Source organism: Pyxicephalus adspersus, chromosome Z (assembly GCF_032062135.1).
Source record: "Pyxicephalus adspersus chromosome Z, UCB_Pads_2.0, whole genome shotgun sequence".
NCBI lineage: Eukaryota > Metazoa > Chordata > Amphibia > Anura > Pyxicephalidae > Pyxicephalus > Pyxicephalus adspersus.
In genome coordinates this window covers 53219246-53232071 of record NC_092871.1, presented here as the reverse complement: position 1 = coordinate 53232071, position 12826 = coordinate 53219246, and the positions used below count along the sequence as shown (strand labels likewise).

Here is a 12826-nt window from a genome sequence, read left to right as displayed (position 1 = left end):
TTACTTACATTTCTAAAGATTCAGATCCTTATAATTACATGTGAAATAAAAGGAAAGAATAAATTGTTATATGTAGGAAACAGCGAGGGAGGAATGACTACTGAACATAGTTAGCATGATTTGCATCTATTGTTAAGCTTGTAGGAAGCCTTTTATTTACTCTTCCAAAACACATGTAAAAATTCATCCTGCTCAGTATGTTTTGTAACTTAATGTACATAAATACGTACTTCTCATTTCAATCCATAGCTGAGAATAAAGGAAAAAAACGAAATAAAAGTATTGTTTTCCTGCCCTGTCTCTGCATCTACAGAACAGAAGCAAGTAGGAATGTTGAAGAATCGTTGAGTTGTATATAACTGATAGTCATATGACTTCCTTATAACTTAAAAAAAAAAAACATGTTTGATATTAAGGAAAACTTGAAAATAATAAATAGTTTTTAGATATACATTGTAATATGATCAGCTTAATGGACCTTGTTGTATCAGTAAAGATATATTTTTTTTTTTTTTAGTGGTAGCCATTTTTGCTCAGTACATGTGCAGGCTCTTCTTTCTGTTCAGAATTGCTACACTCTAAATGCCCATTTTTTTCTTTCTGTGCAAGTCTGCCATTTAAACCTATTTGAGAACAATACATTATCTCAACTCCTTATTCTAAAATACCATGTTACGCAGACATACATAATCTCAAAACAGGACTACTTAGGCTCCACTATGTCCCCTGAATCTCTCAGTAAAAGACCCCCTCTGCAGACCTCAGTACAGACCCCCAATGTAGACTTCAGTCACAGACCCTCATTGCAGACTTCAGTACAGAGACAGAAGGGGTCAGGCAGGTGGACAATCAAAGGGAGTCACACAGTGCCCCTGATTCATCAATAAAATCCGCGCTCGCTGGAAGCGCGAAAGTACGCGCGGCCATCGATCGCAGATTACCGCGGTCCGGACTCGAGTGTGCGCGTACACCCGCCTCACTACCAGCCGGATTCCAGCCTTCCATTTAAACAGCGCAAACATTTTTTTTTAGGGCTATGGGTAATGTGTGTGCCATTAGAAAGAATGATTTTTTACGGGAACAGTGGCTTTTAATACACGCTCGCCAGTGTAAAGCTGCCGGAGATGCGCGGCTCCGGCCGCGATCTTTTTCAGTTGCTGAATAGCGCGATCGCGTACGATTTCGGATCGCGAATACGAATGCGCAACCGATAATCCGATTCTGCTTGATGAATCAGGGGCAGTGTCTTACAGTCGGGAGGTCAGAGGTTGGTGCAGGCAGCAAACAAGCAAAAATTCAGAAATAAATGCCCCCCCCCCCAGCAGTAAGTACACACTATGATATAATTAGCAATGCGATCATATTCAGATGCAGCTTTATAAATGTCAAGTGTGACATTTAAAGGATTTGTGTATTTTCTTTGTTGCCCCCTAAGCCCCAAAAAAGGTCCTCCTGCTGGTTTACTCCTTTTTTTTTATTTTTTTTTTACATATTCTCATTGTCTATCTCATTCTCATTGCCTATCTTACCTTTCTTTTTGAAAGTAGTTTGTTAATTAGCCTTAGCCCCCTGTCTATTGCTACCTGCCTAGTTTTTTAGTTTATTATGTAGCTATGTCTTAACACCACTTTCCTATCATCTGTAATTTGTAGATTAGGCTTCTGTCTACTGGTTTGCCCATCAAGTGTCTCTGGATGAATAAAGCAATGAAAGTGTCATGCAGTGAAACCTAAATAATCTTGCAGAGGTAAAGTTGGCCTGTAGCTAACTTCAGCGCAGGGACACATGACAGGGTGAGGAGGAAGACAGGAATGTAGGGGTTAAAATAAAAAAAAAAAAAAAGGGAAAAAACGTGCAGGAATTTCAAAAACAATGCGGGAATGGGTGAATTATTGATTGCTTGGGAAGTTGTTATGGGTGGGGAAAATTAGGGTATAAAAATGGAGGTTGGGGGGATAGGGGGGCAGTTCTTACCTGAAAATCAAGCGTCTTGGATGTCCACTGGAGCAGGAATGGCGGATTTGGAGTCGCTGCTGAGCCGAATGAGGGCTGCTGCTGCATCCAGAGGAGTTGGTTGGCTGGAGGAACAATTTTCTTGTTTGATGGAGGGGGCCGGGGGGGGTGCTGAGCCCGAACAGCTCCCTTCTTTGCGTGCTCAGCGGTCTCGGCCGCCGGAGCGCTGGAGTCCCAGCATGCCCCCAAGGGTCCAGCTCCGCTCCAGTAGCCCCAGGCGGGACCCTCTGTCTCCCTCTGCCAGAAGACAGCTTGCTTTGTCCGGCGGGGGGCGTGGGAGGAATCCTCACCGGAGGCGGGACCCTTCTGCAGCCTTGGCTTCAATAGACCCTGAGGAGGGACAGGCTGCGCGGCGTGGGATCCTAGAGGGAGCGGGGGGGCGCCTGACAAGGAGGACCAGAAGAGGCGCTGCCCACCGAGGAGACGATCCAGCCGGGATGGATGTCGTGGAGGCTACAGGGAGAAGTCAGACGCTGGTTCCGGTGGCGGAGCTGCAGGGTGTAAGTCGGTAAGAGGAGCAACGACGGGTGGCGGACAGTTCCGGTCCTTGTTCAAGTGGGCGGAGACAGATCCCGGGAAGTGGGCGCGGCCGGCTGAGAAGTTCCGGGTCGCAGGTGGCGCCCGGCAGTGAGATCATCAGACATCACCAGGAAGTAGCAGAACGGCAAGAGGAAGGAGCGCGGAACGGTGCAGGAGAGCAGCCAGCAGAGGTCCAGGACTCAGATGGATCAGAGACTTCAGGTCCGGATGGCGGTACAGTGGCTGAGGGGCCCAGCGGCATCCAGCAGCCTGGTGAGTACCTGGCTGTTTGGGATCAGGGAAGGCGGGACGGGGGTAGAAATGTTGGAGGTGCTGGGTTGGATTTAAATAGTGGAAATGTGCTAATGATGCAAAGTGTTCTGGGGCAAACAGGGCTGGGGTCTAAGAGTAGGGGGATTGACGGGGGGTGTTCAGAAGTGGGGGATCTTCTACGGAGTTTGCGGGAGTTACTGTTTAAATTTGAGGGGAGCAATTTAAGCATGGGTAGGTCTGAAACAAACCAAGTGTTGCCTAATGTGAGTCAGGGTGGTGATCAAAGGGATGCGGTCGGTGGGGGGGCTGATGATGGCTTGTCAGTAGGGGGTAGTGGTCCTTCTAAACCGCATTCGGGATTGACGGCAGGTTTGGGTGCGGAAGGGACGCGCGAGAGTGAGGCGCGAAAAGGGGAAGGTGAGTCGGTTGGGGCAAGTGTTACTGATGGTGCTAAGGGGGAGGTGTATGTATGTTTTGAGGGACCTTTGGGGGCACATTTGGCGCCAGAAGTAAGGGAAAAAATTTGGAAGGGGATTACGTTGAAATATTTTCTTTATTGCCGGTGGAGAGATTTGGGGGTCGAGATCTAAAGGCCGGGGAAGGGAAGAGACCTGGTGAGGAAAAGGGGCTTTGGCGCCAGATTCCTCGCACTTTTCAAAACTGGTTGCAAGCGTTTGCTATTTTAGCGAGCATAGTGGGTGAACGTGCGCCGGAGCATTGTTCGGCTCTTTTTTGTTATCTAGACGCTATCAGTGAAGCCTATCGTGTTTATGGCGGAGTTGCCTGGCTCAGATACGATGAACAATTTAGGCAGCGTAAAGCTATGCGTCCAGGCATGCGATGGGATCATCGGGACATCAGTCTCTGGATGCGGCTTATGACTTCTGCCAGATTGAACACGCCGTCGTTTCAGGGAGGTGCTGGGGGCACAGGAGCCGCGAGGACCCTGGCAGGTAAGAAAAAAGGGCTCTGTTGGTTGTTTAATGAGGGAACATGCAAGTTTGGAGTGACCTGTCGTTTCAAGCATGAGTGTTCCTCTTGTGGGGGAGGTCACTCCGGAGCCCGCTGTCTGTTTAAGGGAAAAGGTAGGTCCAGTGAGCCTGCAGGAAAAAGGGATGACTCCGGTGAAGGTGGAAAGCATGCGGGTTTTCCTAGTTAAGTACCCGAACAGAGATGCAGCATTGTTATTAGAGAAAGGGTTTTCTGAAGGTTTTAGAATTCCGTGTAATTTGGTTAATATTCCCTGGGGGGCTAGGAATTTACGGTCAGCTTTGGCACATCCTGAGGTGGTTACTGCCAAGCTGGCAAAGGAAGTGGCTTTGGGCCACATGGCTGGGCCTTTTGGGGAACCCCCGTTGGTTGATTTGGTTGTTTCGCCGTTGGGAGTAGTTCCCAAGCGGGAGCCACAGCAATTTAGGTTGATTCATCATCTTTCCTATCCGAAGGGTAATTCTGTTAATGAGGGCATTGATCCGGTTCTCTGTAGGGTGGTTTATGCTTCTTTTGATGGTGCGGTGTCATTAGTAAGAAAAGCAGGTAGGGGTTGTTTAATGGCAAAAGCAGATATAGAGGCGGCTTTTCGTTTATTGCCGGTGCACCCGGAAAGTTTTCGGCTCCTGGGTTGTGAATGGCAGGGGGCATTTTTTGTTGACAAATGTTTACCTATGGGCTGTTCCGTTTCTTGTTCGTTATTTGAGGTTTTTAGTACTTTTCTAGAATGGGTAGTGAGGGAGGTTGCGGGCGTGCGGTCTATTATTCAATATTTAGATCATTTTTTGTAAGTTGGTCCCAGAGGATCGTTGGTTTGTGCGTCCTTGCTTGGTACTTTGGAACATGTACCGGATGCATTTGGTGTACCTTTGGCTGCTGAAAAAACAGTGGGTCCAACGTCGATGATTTGTTTTCTAGGTATTGTTTTAGATTCTGAAAACATGGAATGTAGGCTTCCTGAGGACAAGCTGGTTCAACTTAAGGAAGTGGTGGACAGGGCACGGAGCATGAAGAAGATATGTTTGAGGGATATGCAGTCCCTGCTAGGTAGGTTGAATTTTGCATGTCGGATTATGCCTATGGGCAGGATATTTTGCCGCAGATTAGCTGCGGCTACGGCTGGCGTGAGAGCACCGGGTCATTACATTAGGCTGACCCGGATGTTACGGGATGATTTACAGGTAATTTTTAGCCTCCTATAATGGGCGCTCTTTGTGGATGCAACCATTGGTCGATAACCAGACATTGGATTTGGCGACGGATGCGGCGGGTGCTCATGGTTATGGAGCTTGTTTTGCAGGTAAGTGGAGTGCAGCCGCATGGCCGCGCGAATGGCAGGAGCAGGGTCTGTGTAAGAATTTAGTTTTACTGGAGCTATTTCCCATAGTTGTTGCATTGGTGTTGTGGGGGGAGATGATTGCTAACAGAAAGGTGCGATTTCACTGTGACAACATGGGTGTTGTGGAGGTTATTAATAATAATACGGCCTCTTCTCCACCGGTCATTTCATTGCTAAGGTATTTAGTTTTGTTGTGTCTGCAAAAGAATATTTTTTATACGGGGTGTTCATGTTCCGGGGTGCGAAAATGTCATTGCTGATTCCCTTTCTCGATTTCAGTGGTCGCGATTTCGAGAAGCAGCGCCAGAGGCGGAGGAGTCGGGGACCCCTTGTCCAGAGGAACTGTGGAAGGTGGTTTGGGGTTCCTTGCAGGTTTGATAAGACAATCTGTTTGTTCAGGTACTTGGCAGGCATATGCCAGTACATGGAGGGAACGGTTCAGGTTTTTGCAGAGTGAGGGGGTCAGTGGGGAGCTAAAGAGTTCAGAATCTGCTGTTTTGATGTTTTTATTGGATATTTTTGTAAATGGGGGTTGCGGGGGGTTCAATGAGTAAAAAGATGGCAGCCTTGGCTTTCCTGTTTAAGCTTATGGGTTGGCGGGATGGGACTAAAGGTTTCCTTGTACGGCAAGCATTAAAAGGTTATAGGAAGGGGACCGGCCGTAAGGACTCCAGAAGACCGGTGTCGTTTGATATGTTGGGTGAGTTATGTGTGTGCTTGAGGGGTGTTTGTTTTAATGGTTTTGAAGACCTTCTTTTTAAAACAGCTTTTGTTGTTACATTCTTTGCAGCACTGCGATTGGGGGAAGTGGTAAGTCCCAACAAGAATAGTGCGGGGGGGGCTTGCTTTGGTCGGATGTCCAGGTGGGGGAGGGAAGGGTGCTGGTTTGGGTCCGCAGGTCCAAGACGGATCAGGCGGGACGGGGTATCAGTCTGCAATTGAGGGCTTTGGAAGGTGCGGAGTTATGTCCAGTGCGGCTAGTGGGTGAGTATATAAGAGTGCGCCCTCAAATGGAGGGGCCTTTCTTTGTGCACGGGAATGGGACGTATTTAACCCGTTTTCAATTTAGTTCGGTCTTTAGATGTGTGGTGGCGTCTGGTAGAAACGGGGGTGAGTATTCGTCCCATTCCTTTCGGATTGGGGCAGCCACAGAAGCAGCCAGGTGGGGCCTAGGGCCGGAGGTGATACAACGGATTGGACGCTGGGAATCTCAATGTTTTCGGTTGTACGTTCGTCCTGACATGTTGTAGTAAGTATAATGCTGGGCTCTTGTTAAAAAAAAAAAAAAAAAAAAAAAAAGATGTGAATGGGGTTAGGGGCTTTGTTTTGTTGTGATCTGTTTATGAAAACTACAGGAACTGGAGACTGGTATTTTTCCTATTGTATTTGCAGGTGGTCATCGATGCCTGATATGGATACTGGGGCACTCATTTGTATATTGGGGCGCCAGAAGGGCTGATGTGCATCGGAGTGGCAGGCAGCTGGGTTTGTGTCGGGATGTAGCGCAGATTCGCTGGATAGGCATACCGGGTATGCAGTGGAGAAGAGTGTTGCCGGTTTGCAGGTTTGGATAGACCTCCTGATTTGTTGTTAATTCATGCTGGGGACAACGATTTGGGGGTTAGGCCCATGCGGGAATTAATTAGGGACATTAGGTTTGATTGTCCTAGAATTTGGGCAGCTTTTCCTGGGATCCTTTTGGTATGGTCAGATATTGTGGCGCGGAAGGTTTGGTGGCATGCTCGGTCAGCTGATAGAATTAATAAAGCTCGCATTAAAGTAAATAAAGAAGTGGGGAGGTTCATAGTTCGCAATGGCGGTTTGGCTTTGCGACACAGTGAATTGGAGGCTGAGCCGGAGCTTTTCTTGCGAAGGGACGGGGTGCACTTAAATGCTGTAGGTATTGATTTGTGGCTGTTGAGCCTGGAGGAAGGTTTGCAGAGGGCATTGCGGGTGTGGAGGCGCTCGCAAATAAAAGGGGTCATATTTGGCGGCTGGTGGCTTTCTTTCAAAGGGTCTATGAAAGGGTTAATGTTGTTGGGGAAGAAATAAGGGGGTGAGACACAGTAGTATTTTGGGTGTTTTGGTTGAGGGAGGCTAGGTGATTAGAGGTGGTCATCCGCTGATTGTCCCCGAGGCGGTGTGAGGGCGCCTGGGGGCCTGGTTAGCGAGCGGAGGTAATTTTTTGTTTTGGTAATTAAATCTAAAAATTTCATGGACCTGTAAGAAAGAAATATTTTGTATGCTGCGCGGGTGAAGATGTTTGCTAATGTTTTTGAAATGTTTATGGGCTGTTTTTGAAATGTTAATATATATATACTTGAAGTGGTTAAATAAACGGGCTGCTATGGCCAACTTTAATCCAACACAAAATGTTGTCCAGAGTTTTTCTTTATGTATGGGCAGAGAGGGGTAGGGTCCAGTTGGTCTTGGGTCAGCATTCATGGTTTATCTATTCTACCCTAGTCATGGATGAAAAAATCGGTACTCCTTAAAAAGATCAGAGAGACGCCAGAGAGAGGTCCGCCATGCAAAGGTATTTACTTACCTTGCATGAGTGTGGATGTTTGTAGCTTTAGATCCCATGCCCGGTGTTTTCCCCCGGATCAAGTCTAAGCTGTTAACACAGACATTTGACAACAATGTACACGTACAGCTATTCATAAAAGCTGAACTCCAAGCACAAATACTTTCATTTAAACATACTTTCCAATAACCACAAAGGATATAAATCCTCTTTATATGCACCAAATGCCTTTTCAAATCCAGATTGGTAAACTAGGTAAAATTGCAGTAACATAATTACCAGGCTGCACATAGCTGTTGCAGAGCTGTAGGTTGAACCCAGAAGGTCCACCCATTGCAAGCTGCCTACAAGGGGGGAAGACACATGACCAGTCCTCCTGAAAGAGCAGCAAGAGCAGCAGGGACTGGTCTGAATGACAAGCAATTGCTGCACAGATGAAACGATTAACTCTGGATTACTGTAAAGATAAAACACACCGCAAGATAACAGTCAGAATACACATGCCTCATGTACTTAGACTGTTTGCCTATCCTAGAGTTCAGTTTAAACCATAAATGTGATCTTTGGCTTTAAAATACACAAATTCCAGATAAAGCATATTTGGTTCAAAGCCTGTAATGGCAAAACTTGCAGTTCCTCCATAGTTGGAATGATACAAATTGTCACCGTCTGATCCACATATCAAGCTATCTTATTAAAATTATATAAAGTCAAAGTGACAGCAAGTTCCTTTTATTCCTACATGTTTGCCTTGAGTTTCAGTTGGAAGCAGTCGTTCCATTCCCTTTTTGATGTACATGAATTAAATCTTGATATCACATGCCCAATTTGAGCTTTCGGGCCCGGCATGTGGCCCCTCTGCTGGGCGATAACCCGGTAGAATCATAAAGGACTCAAAGAAAGGACTTTTCTTTTGGGATCCTTGCTGGTCAGAGGGGATGAAGCAAAACCAGACCTCACAGACAAGATATAAAGTCTGCTCTCTGCCAAATCTTATCTCTTTCCATACTAATCATGGTACCTTATCAAGTCATTTTATTCCCATTATTTGAGTTGTTTTTTATTCTGGATATCTTTTCCTCTGGGGACTCTTGAAAAGGCATGTGGCATCTTTTTTGTTAGAAAAATTGCAGAGAGGCAACTGTTTACACTTATAGGTCTTAGGATCTCTCAATCTTAAAAAGCAACCACAAGCAGCAAGGAAAACCAATCAGGACTGTCAATGGGTTCCAGCAAATATTACAGCTCACCATTTGTTGCCTGGGACACCCGTCAATCCTGGCTTCGCTTGCCGGTAAGGGGACTAAAAGAATAGATGGTGGCGAAGATGGTGGCGCCCTTAATGGTACAAGGACAGGTGAAAGTCCCTAGGGTTTAGTTCCACTTTAATTACCTTTTCTCCTACCCTGTAAAAGAGTTCAGGTCTATACATTAGCTGCCCAAGGGGGTGGTGGTGGACATTTAGAAGAAGTTGTCACATTCTATTAAAAGGAATCTTAACCAAGGGACCATGCATAAAAAGCTCTTTTTCCAAATTACCAGTTTTCTGATGTGGATCCAATAGCTTTAAGCAATACTTACTTACAAGTCATTAACTGGGAACAATTTCTTTAAAAGTATCTTAAATCTGGAACCCATGATCACAAATGCAGGAAAAGGGCAAAGGACTAGACACCAGAATTATGTGAGCTCTCCCAACAGTTAATATTTTCCCTATTAATGACCTACAATCATTTTGTCTGCATTGTTTCCCCATTTGGAAAGATACTGGTAGTGGCAGGGTTTTGTTTTCTCATGTCACAACTGTGCCCCTGATGTTTGGTGCAGAATTAACCAAGAAGAAGCAAAAGAGATGCAGAAAGCACAGATCCACAGAACAGATGAAGAATAGTCAGAAATATGCTGGCACTATGAATCCTTAGGTACAGCTGTCTCTCCAGCACAGAAAACAGGGAACAGCACAGTAATGACCTTACCAAACTGCCTAAATCATAGGCAGCATTATAATAGTACTGCAGATATACAACAATGAGGTCTTAGGCTAAGTACTAGAAGTGCATTGCAATTTTGAAAAAATTCCAAAAAAAATATAAACCTTTCCATTGCTGAGGCAAATAACATTTTGATGTTCCCTATAAATCTAATTTTCTGAGATTGTATCAACTTTAAATTTCTATGTGCAACAAAAAGTGCCTTTGACTAGTTGCCCTTTTGAGGGTCATAACTTTTCGTGACAATTGCATGTAGAGCTCAAAAGCAAGCTTTGATTGTAGTAAATAAACTTTCTTTGGCTAGACGTAAGCTATGTACACATTGTTTCCAGAGACAGAAACTATGTTTTTTGGTTTATAGGGAAAAGGAAACCAACGAGCATTGTACACAAAGCACTGTTAAGTTCTTTGGAGAATAGAGGGGGGCCAAGCAGATTGCTAAATGAGCTGGGGCCTATGCTGCACACGCGCTAGATTTAACCCAAGATGATGACGGGCATTCATGACCAGTGAGGGTTTTAGGGGAATTAGGCAACCTCCTTTCCTTTTACAAAAAAGATGAAATAGTTCATTTTAAATTTCCAGTCTATCCAAAGGTACTTTTTATCTATGGGGAGTCTTGTGAGCTGGTTATGTTCTTATGTGCCTTTTGGAGATCCTCCAGTAATATTTCCACATTCTGTTCTTGTCCTCCTGGTAGTTTTCGTAGTCTCCTTTCTCCTCCTAACACATTCTTGTTTAAAAAAAAAAAAAAAATAAGACCAACAGCCCTCAACAATTTCCTTGTCAACTCAATACATAGAATAAACTAATATTAGAATCTGTAAGATAAAGGAGAAACGGTCAAGTAGTTTATTATTACATCTACCAAAACTAATAGTATTTCTGTCCCTTTAAAGACCTAGAATGCGACATTTGTGCAGTAAAAAAGAATCAAATCATCTTGTTGAAGCAAAGTTAATGTAAATCTATTAAAAAGTGTCTAGACTACAAAAAAAGTAGTGTATTAGTTAGCAAAGAAAAAAAGTTAAAAGACTCCTAATTCTTTTTTTTTTTTTTTTTGCTAATCTTATCTTGTAATTATCACCCTGTGCTTGTAACTCTTCCCAGTGGCTGCAGAATAATTAGTTTACACAAATTAACAACAGGAAATAACTGTGGAACCATTTGCCTACATTTTTAAAGAATTATTCCAGCTCCAATTAAAGTCAACACAGACAAGGAAAGAATCTGCATAAGGATTTTGTAGAACTAAGGGCAGAGGGGGAAAGGGAAAATCACATTCTGTGTCTGAATGGAGTGTGATACAATTCTTTAATGAACACATCTATTGAACAGGCATGAGAGGTTAGTAAAAGAGAAGGTAGGAAGGTTGGCATAGCCTTGGGGTAAAATTACTGAGGTAGGGGTAAAGGCAGAGCCATGTGGTCTAGTCTTTAAGATAAGAAGAGCAGATTCATGAGGACAAGGGGGTCAAGGCTCTGAAGCAGTGAAAAAAGCCTTGGATTTAACTAATGATATAGGTAGAAGGACCAAGGGATTAGCCTCTGAATGAGAAGGGTAAAACCTTGAGAATGTCCTTTTAGTAGACTTTCTGATAATTTATTGTATAAACACCTGACTAGAAGTTACAATGTTTGAAGCATTATAATCCCTGACAGCCATCAGCCAGTGGGAATTTTGTACTTTGTACTTTAACAAAAGGCCTAATGGTTGTTAGGGTACACAGCAAGGTTGCAGTTGGCTGTTGGTATCAGGGACAGAAACACTCAATGCTTTATAATTCTCTGCTGTGTGTCACTCTGTGTTGATTGCTAGAAGAGAAGAAGAGGAAAAAGCCATGACAGTACAAGTGGCTTGGTAAAAAAAAATAGAAGTTAATAAGAAAAGTTTAGCTTTGGGGCATTATTAATATGAATGGTAAATGTTTTTTTTGTTTGAACGATGGTATTATAGACATGCATGTTCTCTGATGCAGGTTTAGACAAAAACATTCCTTTGATTCATCTTAACCTTACCAAAGTAACAGACTACCATAATTTATCGCCAGAAGTTGCAAACTGCCCATGGAAATTTTTTCCTACTTTTGCTGTACTAAGTAGATTAGAGTGATGGTTGTATGTCTGTGTGTCCAGGTAAGTTCACCAAGAGCATACGGGTTAAAAAAAAAAAAAAGAACATGTTTGTAAAAGCCTTTAAACTTTATTCTTTGCTTCCCCCTTCACCCCACCTCTGCCCCCATCTCACATGCACACACTATTTATGTTGCAGAGCAACACGTGGATTCATTAGCACTTATTAATTAAGAACATATGTAGGTTTCAGCACCGCTGCTAATGAGCCGCAGTGGAGGGGCTGTGGAATTTCAGCGTGCCAGGGCTGACTGCTAATGAACTCGCTGTATTGCTCAACTCCACTGACAATCTCTCAGAGAGCAACCACAAAACTTGGCTGTGAAAGCAAAGCCATGTGAAAAGGCAGCCCACTCCATAAAGTTGCACACATGGCTTCAGCCACCTCGCTGTTAACTCCTCATATGCCTGTTGCAGCATCAAAAAACAGACCATACAGTTCCAAACCGATCCATTTAAGAGTTTTAAAGTAAATCTGAACTGTAAAAAAAAAATTGTTATCAAAGAACAGCTCTGTGTCTAAGCTTTACCCTGAAAAATCCTTAGTCTAGACATCCTCCTGAAATGTTGCATTGCACTTACTGGTATCTTGGCTGGGTACTCCTGTGCTAACAGACTCCAGTGACCAATGTGAAATCTAGGGCACTGCTGTTCTGCACTACCAAAGTCCAAGAGGAAGAGTTGGTGATGTCCTTCATGTGCTGCTCATTGTTCTCCTTGCTGGAGGCCCAATGCAGAACAAGACTTTGTAAGTCAGTGATACCAAAAAGTTCTGCAATGCTGGTGATTCGTTTTTTGCCCCTCTTGCCTTTTCGGTACAGCTTCAAGAGTGCAATTCTTTTTTTAAAACCTCTGTTAATGCTTTATCATGCTGAGCAATATGGTGGCTAAATAATTGGTACTCCCTTCTAATACAAATCATGCGCTCCATTGGTATCAGTGACACCGCTCTCTCTTGGTTTGCTTCCTATCTGTCTGACCGCTCCTTTCAAGTTTGTTTCAATGGTAGTTCCTCCTCACCCACTCTCCTCCCTGTTGGTGT

General features: G+C 44.3%; 1 protein-coding gene across 3 annotated transcripts in view; it reads left to right on the top strand.

The window, feature by feature from the left end:
* Positions 1 to 12826, top strand: part of LOC140344095 (LIM domain transcription factor LMO4-B) — a 91905-nt gene that overhangs the window by 63687 nt on the left and 15392 nt on the right. The window lies entirely within an intron of this gene.